At 35.9% G+C, this 23,128-nt stretch overlaps 1 long non-coding RNA gene across 1 annotated transcript in view; it reads right to left on the reverse strand.

Moving 5' to 3' along the window:
- Positions 1-514: 514 nt before the first annotated feature.
- Positions 515-23,128, reverse strand: part of LOC138710096 (uncharacterized) — a 463,133-nt gene continuing 440,519 nt past the window's right edge. The window contains exon 4 of the long non-coding RNA XR_011335060.1: positions 515-634. This is a non-coding gene — a long non-coding RNA (uncharacterized lncRNA). The remainder of the gene's footprint in view (positions 635-23,128) is intronic.

The following is a 23,128-nucleotide window of genomic DNA, read 5'->3' on the forward strand; positions in this document are numbered from 1 at the left end:
AGACGCAAAGATTGATACATTAAGTATCACAAGTAAGAATCTGTCCCACACATCACTCTTCATACCTTCTTTAGCACTTAACTTGTATTCCTTGTTGAGCAGTTTCAACTTCGCTACATCTTTTAGCTAGCTCTCCATTTTTGACAGTGTAGGCCTACTTCTTGCCAGTAACAAGAACGAATGCCTAACGCTCGGTTTATACCGTTCGAGGATTTATGGCTCGCGACAATTTTATTCATCATGCATGTGCGCTACCTATCGGATTATGCTATGAACTACTTGGCGCTCGAGCGAAAACGTCCGATGCAGACCTCTGGTGTATATCGTAATAGAGATATGACAAAAGGGAACGCTGCAGATATGACTGGATAATTATTCAGGTAGGCTGAACCATGCCAGAGTCCGGGACTAATCCATATAATGAAGATGATTCTGAACAACGAAAATCCTCAACAGCAGTTGTTCATTCATTAAATTAAGCAAGTGATTCATTAATTAGTTTATTGCCACTAAAAATGCAGTCGGTTTCTCACCTCACTCCCTGAAGCTGGCCATAGTTCAGCACTAGCAGCAGGTAATGGCCTTCTATTACTTGGATAATTCTCCATTATCCTTCGGAGCAGATTTCCACCTTCTGCAACACAAACAAAAAGCGTGCAAAATATTGGATTACAGTCGTCTTTTCTTCCATAAAAATGTTATCTTGTTCATGCCTGAAAATTTAACCAGGAAAATTTTCAAAGAAATATCGAAATGTTCTTTTTTTTCTCCATAGACCTACATGAAGAATGTCGCAGTAATCTGTATGGATAGGCCTTACTAATAATAAAAACATAACCTAAATTTTTCTGATAATCTTCGCTTTTGCAAAAATGATTATTGTTAACTTTTATAAAGAACAGACAGTGTATGCGGGATGACTTAAGGAAAAGTGAAATTGTTTCGTATCGGAGTATATGCCACGTGCCGCGCCGTCCGTCTTTTGTGTACCTGGTGAGTACAGCAGCGTACAAAACGAAGGAACCCCGGTCCGTTCATAGTAACATTGCAACGCAATGTGTGCAGTTGTGTTATCCTGCTCAAGTATTTAGTACGAGTTGAATATGTTGTGCTGATCCATTCATAATGGCAAAACGTTAAATTCGCTCAGAGATACGAAATGCAATTAAGAAGTATGACAGTGACATTTTATGTATTAACGAAGACAATATCGTGTGTAATGTATGTAAAATTGAAATAAAAACCAGAACAACTCAGGCTATAGAGAAACATTGCAACAGTACATCGCACAGGAAATGCGTTGAAATGAAATCTGAGAAACCATCTACATAATCATCATCATCATCATCATCATCATTTAGTTGTGCGGGTCTAACGACACGTGCAACATGATGCTCAGTACAAATATTCCTCTAAAGAAATTTTTAGAGGTTTTCTTCAGAAATTCTCTCGATACAAAAACTGTTTAAGCGATAGGCGAAGACGATTCAGCTTCGACAACTTACGAGAATATATCGTCGTTCACTGCAACGCTGGTAATTGCATCAATGATGACGAGGACTGAACCTTGCAAGGTATGTGCTACAGTACGTTATTTTTCTTTTCCTTCTGACTGTACGGAGATACAGTAGCATGTTGACGTCGTCTGTTTACGTTTAAAACCCGTTGAGCCAATGGTCTGAATGAAAAAAATGTGACATATAGTAAATGTGCACCTACATTCAACGATAAGCCATCCCGCATCTACTGTCTAATAATGAACAGCATTTTTGCGAGTTTGTATACTTGTCTGTCCATCCGTCCGTCTATAATTATGTTTGTTACCTTTCCACTCGACAATGTCTGAGCAGATTTCTATGAAAATTGGTATACAAAACAATTTAGATCCCACTTATATTTTAGACTATCCTACATACAAAATACTTTCACTCATTAACAATAACTTCTATACTTACTTACTTACTTACTTACTGGCTTTTAAGGAACCCGGAGGTTCATTGCCGCCCTCACATAAGCCCGCCATTGGTCCCTATCCTGAGCAAGATTAATCCAGTCTCTATCATCATATCTCACCTCCCTCAGATCCATTTTAATATTATCTTCCCATCTACGTCTCGGCCTCCCTAAAGGTCCTTTTTCCTCCGGTCTCCCAACTAACACTCTATATGCATTTCTGGATTCGCCCATACGTGCTACATGCCCTGCCCATCTCAAACGTCTGGATGTAATGTTCCTAATTATGTCAGGTGAAGAATACAATGCGTGCAGTTCTGCGTTGTGTAACTTTCTCCATTCTGCTGTAACTTCATCCCTCTTAGCCCCAAATATTTTCCTAAGCACCTTATTCTGAAACACCCTTAATCTCTGTTCCTCTCTCAAAGTGAGAGTCCAAGTTTCACAACCATAAAGAACAACCGGTAATATAACTGTTTTATAAATTCTAACTTTCAGATTTTTTGACAGCAGACTGGATGACAAAACTTCTCAACCGAATAATAACAGGCATTTCCCATATTTATTCTGTGTTTAATTTCCTCCCGAGTGTCATTTATATTTGTTACTGTTGCTCCAAGATATTTGAATTTTTCCACCTCTTCGAAGGATAAATCTCCAATTTTTATAGTTTCATTTCGTACAATATTCTGGTCACGAGACATAATCATATACTTAGTAATAACTTCTTTACTGTATTAGTTTACAAGAATACCTGGCTGACTAGTTTCGACGTGGTGTCCGTCAATGTCCGAAGCCTAGTCCTAGTCAGCCAGGTATTTTTTTTATAATATTAGCACAGTAAAGAAGTTACTGTTAAGCAGTGATTATACCAGTGTTAAAAGAGTGTACCAAACAATGAATAAAATAAGAGGATTTATAAGGGGCTCTAAGGTAAATAAGTGAAAATATCTCGCTTAATATTGACTTTTTGGGACAATATTATATAGCAAAACTTGCTTTAGAAATGTTTCCGTGAAGTTTTATCCTGTACAAAATATTAGCCGTGAAGAAGAAGGTCAATAAATATGCTCATCTTTTAGACAATTATATCTTTGTCCCCTTTGCTGTGGAGACCTTCGGTCCTTGAAGTCATGACGCTAAAGTTTTGGTATCTCAAATCGGCCAAATTTTGATCTCCATTACTGGTGATCGCCGTTGCACTACTTATTTGCGTCAACGTTTAAGTATTGCAATTCAACGCGGAAATGCAATGAGCGTTTTGGGTACTCTTCCAGAGTCCAGCCCTTTGGACGAACTCTTTCTCCTGTAAAATTTTTTATTCTGTGTGTAAATATTTCTGTTTAGTTTTATACTGTATACGTAAATTTTGATAAGAGTGATATTTAACAAGATATAGATTAGGCTATCACTTTTAAAATAACAATGCGTTTTATGCCAGTGCCGTCTCAGACTAATCTTTACTAATAATAAAACTGAAATCGAAATTTTTCTTGTAATTTTCGCTTTAGCGAAAGTAATTTGTGTTAAGATATAGGCTATAATGAACTATCCTGAGACCGGAAAACTGTATTATTTTTTTTTTTTTGTCTCTCTGTGTGGTTGTTACCTTTTCACTCGACAGTTGCTGAACAAATTTCTACGAAACTGGTAGACTTATGCAAAATAAGCTAAGTCCTACTGAAGACAACTTTGAAAATAATTCAGAAGCAAAGGACTTACAATTTATAATGAACTAGTTATTCACTAAGTAATAACAAAGCTATAGGCCTATTTAAAAATATAACAGATTTAAGTCAATGATATTTTATTCCTAACAAATGCAGCGAAGCGCACGGGTATGGCTAGTTTCGTAATAAAATTGGTCACTGTTGATTTTGTCTTCGATGCAAAACGTATGCAAGGGCAAAAAAAGCCCTTAACTGAAAGTTAAACAACCTTTTCATGACTCTTCTGCAATGACTTTATCACAATTCAAAATTAAATTGGAAAATTTTGTCTTAGTTAATGTTTTTAGGTATTGCTAGAAGTATTGATTTGTGTTTTTTTTTTCTTTTTTAATCTAGATTAAAATTGCAAGCTTCTTGTTTATGTTAGTTAATTAGTTAGGATACAATTAATTATGATACTTAATCACTCATTTAAAGTTTGTGTGACTGCAACCTGTGTATATTTTTGTGTGGCTTTACTTTGTTTATAGTGGTTTTTTCTCTCTTTCTTTATTTTTTGTGTTGCTTTATTTTGTATATAGTGTATTTTTTTCTGTTTATTTCTATTATTGTATTTGCATTCCTGGTGTTGTGGAAGAGAAGGCCTGATGGCCTTAACAACACCAAAATAAATAAATAAATAATACTTAAATCAAAGACGTTCCCGACAACAGCGAGTAAGACCCCCTCGATTCTGAGGTGGGATGTTGTATCGCAGCTCCTGCTGTTGTTCGTGCCTAAACGAAATGTGTTTTGCTCGTAAAAACAATTAAGGGAACGAATTCCGGACTTCAGACTGCAAGAGCGTGTACAGTAGCTAATAAAGGCTGTCGTGCTACAGATCGTATATGGAATAGCTTCCTTTCTTAAGGATTTTCAACAGAGCGATTCGTTTCAGGCAGTCGAAGGCAATGAAGTTGGCGCACATTCTTCCAAAATGCCATACGAGTAGCTAGTCATAAATTACTTGGTCATCGAAATATGGACAAACTCAAATAGGCTAGACAGGGCTACAAAGGCAGGATAGGAGAAGAAATGTCACAGGAAAGTGGGAAAAGGGATGAGTACCACAACGATGCCCTTTATCACTTAAGGCTGGTTCACAATAAACCGGGAACGAGAACCAGAATGAAAACGAGAAGCAGAGGACGTGAATATGAACATTTTTGATTCACAATAAACCGAGAACGTAGACGATTATGCATATCGATATGCATGTCAATAACGATATGTAAAGTCGATATTACGCATTCTGATGTTATTTGTGTATACTTGACCAATGGCGTTCTCTCATGCGTACAAGGCAGCCAACATAAACACAGGTTAACCAACTTCGAAATTTTAACTGAAACATTTCATTATGTACGGTACTATAAATATGTCCATGCATCTTTATTATCACAACCTATTTTAAGTCTACCATAACGTAAAATAATTAGAGAAGAAACATTTGTAATAGAACAAAAATGAACACAACAGTAGTTATTGAATTGAAGCATGAATATGTAGTGTGTAATACAACCAATACAGTAATAAAATATGATTCACTCACGATCGGTGTTCAAAGATGCAGCTATTGAAAGCCACGTATTCTCCTTCATTTTCTCATCTTTATACGAGGCGCACTGCTTATCGTAAACGTGAGGATTTCAATATTAGAATCTCATCAAATAAAACTTGCTCCATGATGCACAGCACAGAACAAAATAATGCATAGGTTATGTCACGGTCTTCTTGCTACAAAATATACGACGACAAAATAGCTTTTAGATGGCAATAGAATGAATCTAGTGGGCTGTGATCGGAAACGTGAACGCCGAAGTTGAAACTTGGCCAACTCTCCATTCCCGATCCCAGGCTCCGGCAAGCTTTTCGTTAATTGTGAATGCTCACATTTAAATGTACACATTTTAACAATTTTACCGTTTTCGTTCCGATTCTCGTTTCCGGTTTATTGTGAACCAGCCTTTACCCTGTTCAACATCTACTTGTAGAATTTACTGAAGAGCTTTTTTAGGAGGTTATTTTACGGCACTGTATCAACATCTCACGTTATTTAGCGCCGGAATGAGATGAAGGTGATAATGCCGGTGAAATGAGTCCGAGGTCTAGCACCGATAATTACCCAGCATTTGCTCATATTGGGTTAAGCGAAAACCCCGGAAAAAACCTCAACCACATAACTTCCCCCGACTGGGAATCGAACCCGGGCCACCTGGTTTCGCGGCCAGACGCGCTGTTACTCCACAAGTGTGGACAAGAAATGTTTTCAGAACATGAGAGGGGTGATAGTAAGAGGAAGGAGAATAAAGTGCATAAGATTTGCTGCTGATATGGCGTTGTTAGCAGAAGAGGAGACCATACTAAGGGATATGCTAATGGAGCTAAATGACAGCTGTGAGGAGTATGGGATGAAGATAAATGCAAACAAGACGAAGACCATGGCCATAGGAAGAAAAAAAAGAAGGTAAACATGCGAATTCTAAATGAGGCAGTAGAGCAAGTGGACAGCTTCAAATACTTGGGTGTACTATAAGCAGTAACATGAGCTGCAGCCAGGAAGTCAAAAAGAGGATAGCAATGGCAAAGGAAGCTTTTAATAGAAAAAGGAGGATCTTCTGCGGACCTCTCTAGAAAGAACTAAGGAAGAGACTAGTGATATGCTTTGTGTGGAGTGTGTTATTGTATGGGACAGAAACATGAACATTACGACGAAGTGAAGAGAAGCGACTAGAAGCATTTGAAATGTGGATATGGAGAAGGATGGAGCGTGTGAAATGGACAGACAGAATAAGAAATGAAGCTGTGTTGGAAAGAGTGGGTGAAGAAAGAATGATGCTGAAACTGATCAGGAAGAGAAAAAGGAATTGGCTGAGAAGAAACTGCCTACTGAAGGATGCACTGGAAGGAATGGTGAACGGGAGAAGAGTTCGGGGCAGAAGAAGATATCAGATGATAGACGACATTAAGATATATGGATCATAGACTATGCGGAGACTGAGAGGAAAGACTGGAGAATGCTGGGTTTGTAGTGAAAGACCTGCCCTTGGGCAGAACACTATGAATGACTGAATTTAATGCTTAGGCCTATATACTGCGAGGAAAATGATTTTTATCCATAATGATATCTAAACTGGTCCTTATTTCACCGTCCTTAACAACCAAAAGAATGGCTTAATTCACAGCAGTGAATTAATAGTTATTTACGTAACTCCGTAAGAAAGCGAGTTTTTACTTTACGAGTGAGATGCTTACGGACTGGCCGTAGGGGAGTACCGTTAAGACGCTTTCTTAAAGAGTTACGTACAATATTTTATCCATGACCATAACGAAAAACGTGCCTTTACTAAGTAGCTACTTTTGCGTGTGTAAAGTAGGCTTTTATTCAACATTACTTTATTTCACTAGTGAGATAAAGACTTTACCTCACAGTTTGAACTTTATCTCACAGTTCATTAGTGTTTTCCTAGTACCCGGGCACACACGTATACTTTTCCATTCAACTATTACTCAAGAAGTTAATATACACTGGTGGAAAGTAAAAATGATACACCCAGAAGAGATGGTCGCAGGATCATGAAACTTGGTAGGGATAATGCCCATGCAAAGGGTGTATAATGATCCGGTTTTGGGTATTGTACGACGGTAGATGGCTACAGGCCACGTATGGGAACATTGTCACAGGCCGTCTTGTAAAGTGTCGTTTCTGGGATATGGAAAGGTGTTTTTTTTTTGTTTCCACGTGTAGGCCGTGAGTAAAGATGCCTGGACGCCGAAGGAGACACCCATTCGTGCAGCTGTCGGAGTTTGAGAGAGGACGGATTATTGGGATGATGGAGATGGATGCATCATACCGTTAAATTTCCCGCCAAACAGGTCGCAGTCTACGAACCATTCAGCGTGTGTGTACCCAATGGACGCAGGAAGGCACTAGCAGCCGGAGACCTGGCTCAGGACAGCCACGTGCAACAGCGGAGCGAGAGGACCGACGCATAGTGTGCACAGCAGTGGCTGATCAGCGCCACAAATCCGAGCAGCAGTCAACTGCAGGATGTCCCCACGCACCGTTGTGAACCCTTTGCTTGCTGCTGGTTACCACTCCAGGGCCCCTATGCAATGTGTATCATTAACCCCAATCCATCGTCGCCAGCGGCTCCTGTGGTGCATAGAACGGCGACAATGGAGAGCCGAATGGAATGCTGCTGTGTTCAGTGATGAGTCCCGTTTCTGTCTCCAGCACAATGATGGACGGCAACATGTCCGCCGGCGTCGTGGTGAGCGGGCCCATGCATCCACTATTGTTGAACGTCACACAGGGCCAACCCCTGGCATCATGGTATGGGGGGCGATCAGTTACGAAAGTAGGTCGCCCCTAGTTGTGGTTGAGGGCACCATGACTGCCTGCCGATATGTGGACCAGGTCATACGGCCCATTGTGATACCCTTCATGAACACCATACCTAATATGGGTGTTCCAACAAGATAATGCACGCCCACACACTGCAGTCATCACACGAGTGGCCTTGCAACATGTTCCCATCATGCATTGGCCAGCCAGGTCACCAGACCTATCGGCAATGGAACACGTGTGGGATGCCATGGGGTGGTGCATCCATGCCCATGCTCGCCCTGCTGCTACTGTGGCCCAACTGACGGAACAGGTGTTGCAGGCGTGGAGAGAAATCCCCCAACAAGACATCCGCAACCTGTATGCGTCCATGGCGACCAGGGTTCAACAGTGCATCGCTGCTCGTGGTGGCCACACTGGATACTAAGTCACCCGCTTCCAACTCCCGCAGAAAGGTGATATGTTGATCGTTTGTTTCTAGTGTGATGTACAATAACTGTGCCAAGTTTAATGATCCTGCGACCATCCCTTCTGGGTGTATCATTTTCACTTTCCAGTATATTAGTTACTAGATGCCACTACCTCTACTTCTTTATTACCATTTCTTAAATATACATACACTCAATCTCCTTCTCTTTTCTCTATCTGCTACGTCGTAATTTGTACATTACATCCATATCTAATATGCATCTTTTTAAAATTTTGTAATAATTTACCTTTTGGGATGCGAGGAGACTTCAACCTGCGAAGTTGGGTTTATAGGATTTTAAAACAACACGCGTTAGCCAACTGAGCTAAACAGACACGATGATTAATTAAGTTTTAATATTCCTCTTAAGTTTACAGAAGTAAAATGTGAAATTATTTTAATTACAATAGTCCCGTGAACACCTCTAAAATCATGACCTACCTAGTACACGTATCGATTCTAAAACCCATGCCATGGTACGTGATTACACGAGGACTTATTTTCAACATATTTTCTTTTATAAAACATAATTTTTCGTTATGGTCATGGATAAAATTACGTATAGTACTTGTGAGCGTGATCTTTCCACTCGCGCAATAAAGATGCACTTACCTCACAAGTACCATAAATAACTATTGTTTCATACTATATAAAAATAGTTACTATTTGTTATTTATTGTATGGGACTTAACGCCCCACAACGTATAAAATGAGAACAGCATTGTAATAATGGTCACTGCCTACGAGATCGTACAGGCGCAGGGAAATAAGCTGACATCTGGCGGCAGAACCATCACAATGCAATACAGAGGCCTTGAGAGAATCATGCAGTAAAATATTATGTAATTGTAACAATGAAAAATATACAATATATTTAAGAAAAATTGCGACAAAGGTGAAATACATATTCATGTAGACTAAGTAAATTAATTTAATTTAGTTAGGAAGTTAATGTGAACTGACAGAAATAGGACTACCATAATATCAAGAAGGCAAACTGGAGAAAAGAAGAGAGACAAAAGGGGAAGGGAAAAATAGCAGCAGAAGAAGAAGAAGAAGAAGAAGAACATTCGATTTATATGAACCAACCGGACGCTGTCCTTATTTTGAGCTGACGTTGTTAGGACTGCCGGCTCCCACATGACTTCCACTCCTTACTGTTACCACAAATACAGAAAATTAATAAAAGTGAGCAGGAAATGAGGGCTTACTAATAAATAACGTATCTGCAGGCATCTCGCATTTTTCAAAGTGAGTCTTATGATCAATTTTTGCTTTTTTAAGCAGCTGTCGTGCATTAAAACTTTGCTATTCTGCTTATGTTTTTCTCTAAAACCACAGAAATTCTATAATCGGCCCGCATTTATGTTATACCTCCCGAATTATAACATAGCCACCCTGTACATTATGCGTAGATATTGGACAACACGCAAGATCGAATAAAATTCGGAAATCACAAATTATTCCCCTGTAAAAACACGGTAAGTACGATTTGTGACAAGTAACAGAGCTGATCTAACATATTGGCAGGAATACCAAAGTTCCGTCCTAACTTTTTTCTCACAAACTTTAATTGTTGGTCTTACAGCATTTAAGTGAAGTATTGCTACATTTTTCATAAATATCCAAATGTTTTCTATTTTAAGTCGCCATCATTTTCTACGCAACCAAATTTATTCCCTTACAAACCGATCATAGGCTATAATAAATTCCAAAATTCATATTGAAGAAATTACCCCCAAACTAAATTCAGCTTGTTTTGCTATTAGATCTATGCAAAAGATAGTAAATATCAATACCTTAAAAACAATATACTTTGCATACTTCCACTCGGTAATGAGTTTTGGAAAAATATTCTGGGGAAATTCCACAGATAGTAACTGTATATTCCTACTACAAAAAGAAGTAATTAGAATAATAGTAGGTGCCAAATCTAGGGAATCGTGTAGGACTATTTTAAAAAAACTACAAATAATGTCCATGGCTTGTCAGTATATATTTTTCATTAATAAACTTCCTCGTATATAATCGTGAAAACTTTGTAACTAATTCAACAGTTCATAGCATAAATACACGTCAAAAAATGGCTTTCATACTCCATCAGCAAGTCTATCGTGCTATCAAAAAGGAGTGCGTTATATGGCAGTAAAAATTTTTAACAGCCTCCCTATCGATATAAAAAATGAAACTCAAAACATAAGATTATTTAGGGCCAAATTAAAGAAGTACCTAATTTCTCACGCCTTCTATTCTGTAGGTGAATTCATGACATTCAACAACGCTGCATTGATATTTTTGTCTTGTATTAAGTATCGATACTAACCCCTTATGTTGTACTAGTAGATTATATTGTAAAACTGTTCTCTATAGGTACATTTAATCTAGACTGTGAATGTAGTTAAGATTTTCTAGTACTATTAAGATTTTGTGGCATGTTCCATATTCTAGCTCTGAAGCGATGTACGAAGACATGAATGTAAATCAATACCATACAACAAAGTACAAGTCTGTCAACGAGACGCTGTATTCCATCCAGAATTTTGGACGTCAGCACGACCACTTTGCTTCAGCTCATAATCGTGGGCACAGGTTTCGTCTCCTATGACGATGTCTGTCAAAAAAATATCCCCTTGTTTGTATAACGCTCCAGAAGCCCTGAACAAATGTTTTTCGACGCCTGATTTTGGTCGTCTGTCAGCATTTTCAGTACTCACAGGGAGTAAATCAACCTATAACCAAACTCCTTAATGTGCTATCAAAGCTCTGTGTATCATACAGTTCATGTGGCCTATTTAATGAGTGCGTGATGTCGATCCTACATTCTATCATTGTCGTTGCTGGCCGCTTCGAGGTTTGCCAACGACGTTCGGTTCTTCGCTCCCGAAGTGTAGGCCTATCAACCAGCGTGCAACCCACGTACTTAAAAAGCAATATGTGGCATTGTTATGCCACGAATATATATGCCTACTTAGATATCTATACGAAATCAGACACCACCTTCATCATCGATAACGAAATATAATAATTTTAGTACTAGTCTGTCTGTGTACAGCGATTTCTACTGAACTATTGGACGGATTTTGTTCATATTCAGTATCTACGAGTCAATTTATCAGGAATGATGTACATGAAATATAATAATTTTAGTACTAGTCTGTCTGTGTACAGCGATTTCTACTGAACTATTGGACGGATTTTGTTCATATTCAGTATCTACGAGTCAATTTATCAGGAATGATGTACATGAAATATAATAATTTTAGTACTAGTCTGTCTGTGTACAGCGATTTCTACTAAACTATTGGACGGGTTTTGTTCATATTCAGTATCTACGAGTCAATTTATCAGGGAATGATGTACATGAAATATAATAATTTTAGTACTAGTCTGTCTGTGTACAGCGATTTCTACTAAACTATTGGACGGATTTTGTTCATATTCAGTATCTACGAGTCAATTTATCAGGGAATGATGTACATGAAATATAATAATTTTAGTACTAGTCTGTCTGTGTACAGCGATTTCTACTAAACTATTGGACGGATTTTGTTCATATTCAGTATCTACGAGTCAATTTATCAGGGAATGATGTACATGAAATATAATAATTTTAGTAGGCCTACTAGTCTGTCTGTGTACAGCGATTTCTACTAAACTATTGGACGGATTTTGTTCATATTCAGTATCTACTAGTCAATTTATCAGGGAATGATATACATGCAATATAATAATTTTAGTACTAGTCTGTCTGTGTATAGCGATTTCTACTAAACTATTGGACGGATTTTCTTCATATTCAGTATCTACGAGTCAATTTATCAGGGAATGATGTACATGAAATATAATAATTTTAGTACTAGTCTGTCTGTGTACAGCGATTTCTACTAAACTATTGGACGGATTTTCTTCATATTCAGTATCTACGAGTCAATTTATCAGGGAATGATATACATGCAATATAATAATTTTAGTACTAGTCTGTCTGTGTACAGCGATTTCTACTAAACTATTGGACGGATTTTGTTCATATTCAGTATCTACGAGTCAATTTATCAGGGAATGATATACATGCAATATAATAATTTTAGTACTAGTCTGTCTGTGTACAGTGATTTCTACTGAACTATTGGACGGATTTTGTTCATATTCAGTATCTACGAGTCAATTTATCAGGGAATGATGTACATGAAATATAATAATTTTAGTACTAGTCTGTCTGTGTACAAAGATTTCTACTAAACTATTGGACGGATTTTGTTCATATTCAGTATCTACGAGTCAATTTATCAGGGAATGATGTACATGAAATATAATAATTTTAGTACTAGTCTGTCTGTGTACAGCGATTTCTACTGAACTATTGGACGGATTTTGTTCATATTCAGTATCTACGAGTCAATTTATCAGGGAATGATGTACATGAAATATAATAATTTTAGTACTAGTCTGTCTGTGTATAGCGATTTCTACTAAACTATTGGACGGATTTTCTTCATATTCAGTATCTACGAGTCAATTTATCAGGGAATGATATACATGCAATATAATAATTTTAGTACTAGTCTGTCTGTGTATAGCGATTTCTACTAAACTATTGGACGGATTTTCTTCATATTCAGTATCTACTAGTCAATTTATCAGGGAACGATGTACATGAAATATAATAATTTTAGTACTAGTCTGTCTGTGTACAGCGATTTCTACTAAACTATTGGACGGATTTTGTTCATATTCAGTATCTACGAGTCAATTTATCAGGGAATGATGTACATGAAATATAATAATTTTAGTACTAGTCTGTCTGTGTACAGCGATTTCTACTAAACTATTGGACGGATTTTGTTCATATTCAGTATCTACGAGTCAATTTATCAGGGAATGATGTACATGAAATATAATAATTTTAGTACTAGTCTGTCTGTGTACAGCGATTTCTACTAAACTATTGGACGGATTTTGTTCATATTCAGTATCTACTAGTCAATTTATCAGGGAATGATGTACATGAAATATAATAATTTTAGTACTAGTCTGTCTGTGTACAGCGATTTCTACTAAACTATTGGACGGATTTTGTTCATATTCAGTATCTACGAGTCAATTTATCAGGGAATGATGTACATGAAATATAATAATTTTAGTACTAGTCTGTCTGTGTACAGCGATTTCTACTAAACTATTGGACGGATTTTGTTCATATTCAGTATCTACTAGTCAATTTATCAGGGAATGATGTACATGAAATATAATAATTTTAGTACTAGTCTGTCTGTGTACAGTGATTTCTACTGAACTATTGGACGGATTTTGTTCATATTCAGTATCTACGAGTCAATTTATCAGGGAATGATGTACATGAAATATAATAATTTTAGTACTAGTCTGTCTGTGTACAGCGATTTCTACTAAACTATTGGACGGATTTTGTTCATATTCAGTATCTACGAGTCAATTTATCAGGGAATGATGTACATGAAATATAATAATTTTAGTACTAGTCTGTCTGTGTACAGCGATTTCTACTAAACTATTGGACGGATTTTGTTCATATTCAGTATCTACTAGTCAATTTATCAGGGAATGATGTACATGAAATATAATAATTTTAGTACTAGTCTGTCTGTGTACAGCGATTTCTACTAAACTATTGGACGGATTTTGTTCATATTCAGTATCTACGAGTCAATTTATCAGGGAATGATGTACATGAAATATAATAATTTTAGTACTAGTCTGTCTGTGTACAGCGATTTCTACTAAACTATTGGACGGATTTTGTTCATATTCAGTATCTACTAGTCAATTTATCAGGGAATGATGTACATGAAATATAATAATTTTAGTACTAGTCTGTCTGTGTACAGTGATTTCTACTGAACTATTGGACGGATTTTGTTCATATTCAGTATCTACGAGTCAATTTATCAGGGAATGATGTACATGAAATATAATAATTTTAGTACTAGTCTGTCTGTGTACAGCGATTTCTACTAAACTATTGGACGGATTTTGTTCATATTCAGTATCTACGAGTCAATTTATCAGGGAATGATGTACATGAAATATAATAATTTTAGTACTAGTCTGTCTGTGTACAGCGATTTCTACTAAACTATTGGACGGATTTTGTTCATATTCAGTATCTACTAGTCAATTTATCAAGGAATGATATACATGATATATAATAATTTTAGTACTAGTCTGTCTGTGTACAGCGATTTCTACTAAACTATGGGACGGATTTTGTTCATATTAAGTATCTACGAGTCAATTTATCAGGGAATGATGGACATGAAATATAATAATTGTAGTACTTGTCTGTGTGTACAGCGATTTCTACTAAACTATTGGACAGATTTTGTTCATATTCAGAATCTACGAGTCAATTTATCAGGGAATGATGTACATGAAATATAATAATTTTAGTACTAGTCTGTCTGTATATTGCGATTTCTACTGAACTATGGGGCAGATTTCTTTCATATTCACTATCGATGACATCTGCGATAATCCTAAAATTTCACGGGTCAGGAAAGTCAGTATGTATTCACCGGCCTTCACTTTTCTCACACAACAAACGGAAGCTTTTCCAAACTATCAGTGTAACAATAACCAGGATGGGTACCACACAGTGCGGTATTTCTGGAAGGCGTTGCCGCGATCCGACCCGACGGGTTAAAGTCTCCTTCAGCGCGAAATCAATTAGCCGGCATGCAGTTCGGCATTATGCCGGGGATAATTTGCAAATGCGTCGTAAGTCGGTGTGGTTGGCTTTACGGCGTGCACATGTGGCTGCTGCAACATTAGAGGCGAGAAGTGCCGGTATTAAACAACACTAAAACCACGAACCGACGGCGCACTACCTTTCAGGGGAAATTGAAAAGCCATATGTGTCCCTGTGTGCATGCAGGTCGTAAACAATGTAATACGCCGATACCTGTGACTCCGTCTCTATAAAATTTGTGGGGCTGATGTCAGTGTCTCCACATACCCACTTTCATCAGAAGAAATATACGAGGCGAGTTGTCAAACTGGGGAACACGGTGCCTCCAAGTGGCTGTCCAACTTCAGACTTCTTGACATTTTGAAATTATTTAGTCTTTGTATTTCTTCATTTCTTTCATTCACTTGTTCATTTATTTTAAATCAATAATGCATTCCTTCACTCAATCACTCACTATTATTATTATTATTATTATTATTATTATTATTATTATTATTATTATTATTATTATTATTATTATTGGTCCTCCAGCTTGGGGGTTGGGCGAAGGGCTAACAACCCATCACCATAAAAAAACAGCTTGTTACGAATCCTTCAATTGTACGAAATGGAAATATAAAAATTGGAAATTTATCTTTTGGAGAGGTGGAGAAGTTCAAATATCTTGAAGCAACAGTAACAAATATAAATGATACTCGGGAGGAAATTAAACACAGAATAGATATGGGAAATGCCTGTTATTATTCGGTTGAGAAGCTTTTATCATCCAGCCTGCTGTCAAAAAATCTGAAAGTTAGAATTTATAAAACAGTTATATTACCGGTTGTTCTTTATGGTTGTGAAACTTGGACTCTCACTTTGAAAGAGGAACATAGGTTAAGGGTGTTTGAGAATAAGGTGTTTATGAAAATATTAGGGGCTAAGAGGGATGAAGTTACAGGAGAATGGAGAAAGTTACACAACAAAGAACTGCACGCTTTGTATTCTTCACCTGACATAATTAGGAACATTAAATCCAGACGTTTGAGGTGGGCAGGACGTGTAGCACGTATGGGCGAATCCAGAAATGCATATAGAGTGTTAGTTGGGAGGCCGGAGGGAAAAAGACCTTTGGGGAGGCCGAGACATATATGGGAAGATAATATTAAAATGGATTTGAGGGAGGTGGGATATGATGATAGAGACTGGATTAATCTTGCTCAGGATAGGGACCAATGGCGGGCTTATGTGAGGGCGGCAATGAACCTCCGGGTTCCTTAAAAGCCAGTAAGTAAGTAAGTAAGTAAGTATTATTATTATTATTATTATTATTATTATTATTATTATTATTATTATTATTATTATTATTATTCAATGTGACTAACTCAGTCGCTAAATGGTCGGAAGACAATGGTATGAAAATTAACGTATCCAAAACTAATGTAATAACCTTTTCTAGAAAAACTTCTTCACTGAAATTTAATTATTATCTAAATAATGTTCTAATTAACAGAACGGATTGCGTAAAAGGTTTGGGAATATTCTTTGACAGTAAATTTTATTTTCATAGTCACGTTGATTACATTTACAATCACGCAATCAGAATGTTAGGAATAATACGGTCAATAACTTATTCTTTTTCCACGCCCGATTCTCTTTTAATGCTATACTATACATTGGTGCGATCGAAACTCGAATATGCATCTGTAGTTTGGAACTCGATTACAACTACGGACTCGGCTAAATTAGAAAATATACAAAGGAAATTTATATCTTTATGTTCATTCAGATTTCTGCCCATTAATTCCGGGTACAGTTATGAGGGAAAATGTGAATATTTTAATTGTCAAAATCTATATGCTAGACGCCATGAGCTAGATTATCTGTTCTTTTGTAAAGTCCTCAAAGGTGATATATCCTGTGACTCTTTCTTGAACAATATTACCTTACGTATTCCAACAAAAGATATGAGAGCCCACAAACTTTTCTATATTAGAAATTCGAAATTTCTTTCACCAGTCTCCAGATGCATTAAAAATGCCAACATGCATGGCTGCGAATTCGATCCCTTCAATGTATAGACTTAGTTTGCTCTTGGCAACGATTTATCATTTATGTATTATTTTAGGCATTATACTCAATTATCATTGTCTCATAGTATTCTTAGTTATGTATTTTAAAGTCATCCATTATTTATCCATTCATCGTCATTATTGTAATTAATTGTAATTGTATTTATATGTAATAATTATTTTTGTATTATGTTTTTGTTAATAGGGGAGAGTCGGGTAGTATCGGACATCGGGTATTATCGGACAGTGAGTTTCTTTCATCTACCACACGATGATAGTACCTGATTGACATGGTTACGTTTCTCTGATGTCGCATAGAGAAACGTAACCATGTCATTCAGGTACTACCATATGGTGGTAGATGAAAGAAACGCACTGTCCGATACTACCCGATGTCCGATACTACCCGACTCTGCCCTATATTCTTTGTGCTGAACTGTAATTGGCCAGTGGCTGTTGTACAGCATATTAAATATAAATAAATAAATAAGTAAATAAATAAATATATTGTTATTATTATTATTATTAATATTATTATTATTACTTTTTGCTATGCTACTTTCACAACAAAAAGTCAGGATTTCATTCATTCATAGTTATCTGCCCAAGAGCAGGTCCTTCGCTGCAAACGCAGCATTCTCCAATCTTCCTTATTTTCCTTCTTCCTTCCAGTCTCCGCATATGATTCATAAGTATAAATATTATCTCCTATGCACTGGCTTTATCGCCTCCATCTTATATTGCTTGTATTAACATCTGACGTCCACACCTGTGGAGTAACGGTCAGCGCGTCTGGCCGCGAAACCAGGTGACCCGGGTTCGATTTCCGGTCGGGGCAAGTTACCTGGTTGAGGTTTTTTTCCCCTCAACCCAATATGAGCAAATGCTGGTTAACTTTCGGTGCTGGACCCCGGACTCATTTCACCGGCATTATCACCATTGTATCATTCAGACGCTAAACAACCCAAGATGTTGATAAAGCGTCGTAAAATAACCTACTAAAAAACATCTGACAACTGTGACATGCTTATAGCAGTAAACTGCATTGCTCAGTCGTCGAAAGTGAGTACCACATCATGTTCTTGTAATCTGACATGGTCTGGCTTCAGTGGTCTGAAAAAAACACAATTTCTGTATTAGATTTCCTCCCTTCAGATCTTCAGTGGTTCCACAGACTTCGGTACCATGCGTCCCAGTTTGTTTACTTTGTACGCCGTGTTGGGCCGCTATTAATATCACCACATTATGATGCGCAGGTTCTTTGTGGCATGAAATATGTAGCGTCCTGCCTAAGTTGCACACAATAGCCGCTAACCAGCTCAGCTCCTTTCATCCAGCACCCGTATCCTCGCACGATATTAATCATCCGCTAATAAACGACGGCTAATGTAAACAAGTCTTTATCACGTCATCGGGACCAATGATATAATGTGTGTGGTAGGTAGCGGGCTACCAACATTATCTGAAAATCGGAACAAATCCGCGAAATCAGCACCAGTTCCATCATCATTCGTGTTAATGTAGTCTAAACCACCAAGCCATTGTGTCGTCTATGCTTTGCGTCCTTCAATAGTATGCAATGATCTCACACTTTATTTATTTATTTTTATTGCTAGTAAGTTTGAAACGATCGGTTTGGAAGTAAATCCCGAAAAGACTAAGTATATGATTATATCTCGTGATCAGACTAGTGTACGAAATGGAAATATAAAAATTGGAGATTTATCCTTCGAAGGGGTGGAAAAATTCAAATATCTTGGAGCAACAGTAACAAATATAAATGACACTCGGGAGGAAATTAAACACAGAATAAATATGGGAAATGCCTGTTATTATTCGGTTGAGAAGCTTTTATCATCTAGTCTGCTGTCAAAAAATCTGAAAGTTAGAATTTATAAAACAGTTATATTACCGGTTGTTCTTTATGGTTGTGAAACTTGGACCCTCACTTTGAGAGAGGAACATAGGTTAACGGTGTTTGAGAATAAGGTGCTTAGGAAAATATTTGGGGCTAAGAGGGATGAAGTTACAGGAGAATGGAGAAAGTTACACAACAGTTCTGCACGCATTGTATTCTTCACCTGACATAATTAGGAACATTAAATCCAGACGTTTGAGATGGGCAGGGCATGTAGCACGTATGGGAGAATCCAGAATTGCATATAGAGTGTTAGATGGAAGGCCGGAGGGAAAAAGACCTTTAGGGAGGCCGAGACGTAGATGGGAAGATAATATTAAAATGGATTTGAGGGAGTTGGGGTATGATGATAGAGAATGGATTAATCTTGCTGAGGATAGGGACCGCTGGCGGGCTTATGTGAGGGCGGCAATGAACCTTCGGGTTCCTTAAAAGCCATTTGTAAGTAAGTATTATTATTATTATTATTATTATTATTATTATTATTATTATTATTTATATGAAGTAAACAAAATGTCAGAAGCATAATTTTAATATATAAAATACAAAAACAAAAGTAGTGGCATTTAAAGGCAAAAATACTGTGAGATCTAAGATTGAAATAGATAATAAAGCAGTAGAACAAGTAACAAATTTTAAGTACCTGGGATGTGATGTGAGTTACCAAAAGGATAATGATATAAAAATAAAATTACAATCATTCCAGACAGTATATGGCACAATTAATAGAACTTTGAAGGATAAAAGCAGAAAGGAAACAAAAATGAAATTCTACAATGTGATGGCAGTCCCTACTCTTTTATATGGAAGTGAAAGTTGGGTTACAACAATACCTGAAGTTAGTAAAGTACAAGCGGCAGAGATGAGATTCTTGCGGAAAGTAAAAGGATGCACGAGATTAGATAGAATTAGAAATTAAGATATTAGGCAGGAACTAGGAGTATGCCCACTTATTGATAAAATAGACAATTACAGACAAGATTGGAAATTACATGTAGAGAGAATGGACGACTACAGACTCCCTAGGAAAGCAATAAATTATAAACCAAAAGGACGAAGAGATCAGGGACGACCGATGAAAAGGTGGAGCGACCTTTGAAGCCGGAACGGGCAATTGCCCATACCATGAAGTGAAGAAGAAGAAGATTATTATTATTATTATTATTATTATTATTATTATTATTATTATTATTATTATTATTTCCAATTCCTTGACACATGAAGTAGGTTATAAACGGAAGATAATGAAAACAACTTCCACCTGGTAATAGAAATTACGTTTCCAGAATACCCAACACCAGAATGCTTTGGCTTCATTAATAAGTCGTGTCTGTGTAGAACGATCCCTTCTGTAAGATTCGGACTTCGTCAATATTTCGTTTCTACGAGTCAATTCATTCCGCAATAGCATTTAATTACTAAACATTTAATGTCATTTTATTTTAAAGGAATTATGTGAAAAGCGTTTCGCTCAAAGTTTCTTCTTTTCTTAATCTATATCATCGTCTATGGATAATAAAAATATACATATATGTATAAATAAAAAATAAAAAAAAGTTTTATTGAAAATAAAATAGTTAATTTATCAAACTATTCGTTGCAACTGAGCGATTTTTAAACTGAATGCCTCCAATTCAGTGTCCAGTCTTCGTTAAGTTCTAAAAATCTCTCACTTTTACGGTCCTCACACTCCCTACTTGCAACGTTTTGCATGTGCAAGAAAAACGTCAAGTAAGATGTTGCGTCTAAACCGGGCTTCATATTGTAACATAATTAAATGACATAGGCCTAATCGTAGTGATACTGTTTCAATAATGTATATTTCATTGATTAAAGTTCTCGTTAACACTTTGTTAAAAACATAAAATTTACTCTGTCACACGTTAAAAGTGTTAAAATTGTTAAAAAGGTATTTACCTTCGACAGACGGCCCGTTTCGACGCTATTTGTCGTCGTCTTCAGTGTCTCTTGAACCACATTGTCGAAGGTAAATACCTTTTTAACAATTTTAACACTTTTAACGCGTGACAGAGTAAATTTAATGTATATTTGTATAGCCTAGTTATTCAATAGGTCTATTATAAACTTTAAATCCAGGAAAGATGAGTTTAGAAGTGTAATCAGTAGGTTTTTAAGAATATTTTAACTTTTTCTTTTCGTAAAAAATTTAGAGAATCTAAAGGAATTATTAAGTTTGAACCCGCGCAATAATGCGATATTGTACTGTGAACTGAAAAGAGGTAAAAAAAACTGTACGTAAAATACTGATGGGTAAAATATGACGAAGAATGACAAATGTATAAATTATTTTACGTATTCTGCTGCATAGGTAAGAAATATAAGAATCCCATTTCAGATGCAGATCAATAATAATTATCATATATTTCAACTGTGGCATCTTTCAAAGGGAAACATTTACAATTAAAACAACAGAACTGCATGTGTTATGCATTACTGAACTTAAATTAGTAGGAACGATGATGCAAAGCTTGTTCAAAGATCGGATATTAGAGATGAAGGGATTTATCTATCTATCTATCTATCTATCTATCTATCTATCTATCTATCTATCTATGTATCTATCTATCTATCTATCTATCTATCTATCTATCTATCTATCTATCTATCTATCTATCTATCTATCTATCTATCTATCTATCTATCTATCTATCTATCTATCTATCTATCTATCTATCTATCTATCTATCTATCTATCTATCTATCTATCTATCTATCTATCTATCTATCTATCTATCTATCTATCTATCTATCTATCTATCTATCTATCTATCTATCTATCTATCTATCTATCTATCTATCTATCTATCTATCTATCTATCTATCTATCTATCTATCTATCTATCTATCTATCTATCTATCTATCTATCTATCTATCTATCTATCTATCTATCTATCTATCTATCTATCTATCTATCTATCTATCTATCTATCTATCTATCTATCTATCTATCTATCTATCTATCTATCTATCTATCTATCTATGTATCTATCTATGTATCTATCTATCTATCTATCTATCTATCTATCTATCTATCTATCTATCTATCTATCTATCTATCTATCTATCTATCTATCTATCTATCTATCTATCTATCTATCTATCTATCTATCTATCTATCTATCTATCTATCTATCTATCTATCTATCTATCTATCTATCTATCTATCTATCTATCTATCTATCTATCTATCTATCTATCTATCTATCTATCTATCTATCTATCTATCTATCTATCTATCTATCTATCTATCTATCTATCTATCTATCTATCTATCTATCTATCTATCTATCTATCTATCTATCTATCTATCTATCTATCTATCTATCTATCTATCTATCTATCTATCTATCTATTTATTTATTGTTTTGCTAATAATTGTAGCATAAAATATAAAATATACAGAGAAACTTTAGCTCGCCCCTGAAAGAGTAGAACTCGTGCTCAGGGGCGGATTCCTGAATTGAAATTAATAATTATACAATACAATTTGTCTTATGTGTACTGTGCAATTATAGTATATAAATTTAAATTTACAATTTTTCAATTGTTATAAAATCCACACATAACTTTTTAAATTTAATACTAGAACTATTAGAATTGACAAGATTAGGATATTTAAATATAAATTTGTTATATATTCTTGGGCCTAAATTACTACTATGATTAAATACTGTAATAGTGTTGCATTTTGGTTCAAACAATCTTAAAGAATTCATACCTTTTGTTTCATAACTATGAAAATACAATTCAAAATTATTTCGATTTTTATGTATGAATTTTATTAATACAATATAATAAATTTGTCTTACGTTAAGTACATTAAAATCTAGAAACAAATTTTGAAATGGAAAATCAATAGGTTTATGAAGACATATTTTAATTATTTTCTTCTGTAATAAATAAAGTGGATTAAAATTGGATTTAAATGAGCTAC

The sequence above is a fragment of the Periplaneta americana genome, chromosome 12 (genome assembly GCF_040183065.1).
Source record: "Periplaneta americana isolate PAMFEO1 chromosome 12, P.americana_PAMFEO1_priV1, whole genome shotgun sequence".
Taxonomy (NCBI): Eukaryota; Metazoa; Arthropoda; class Insecta; order Blattodea; family Blattidae; genus Periplaneta; species Periplaneta americana.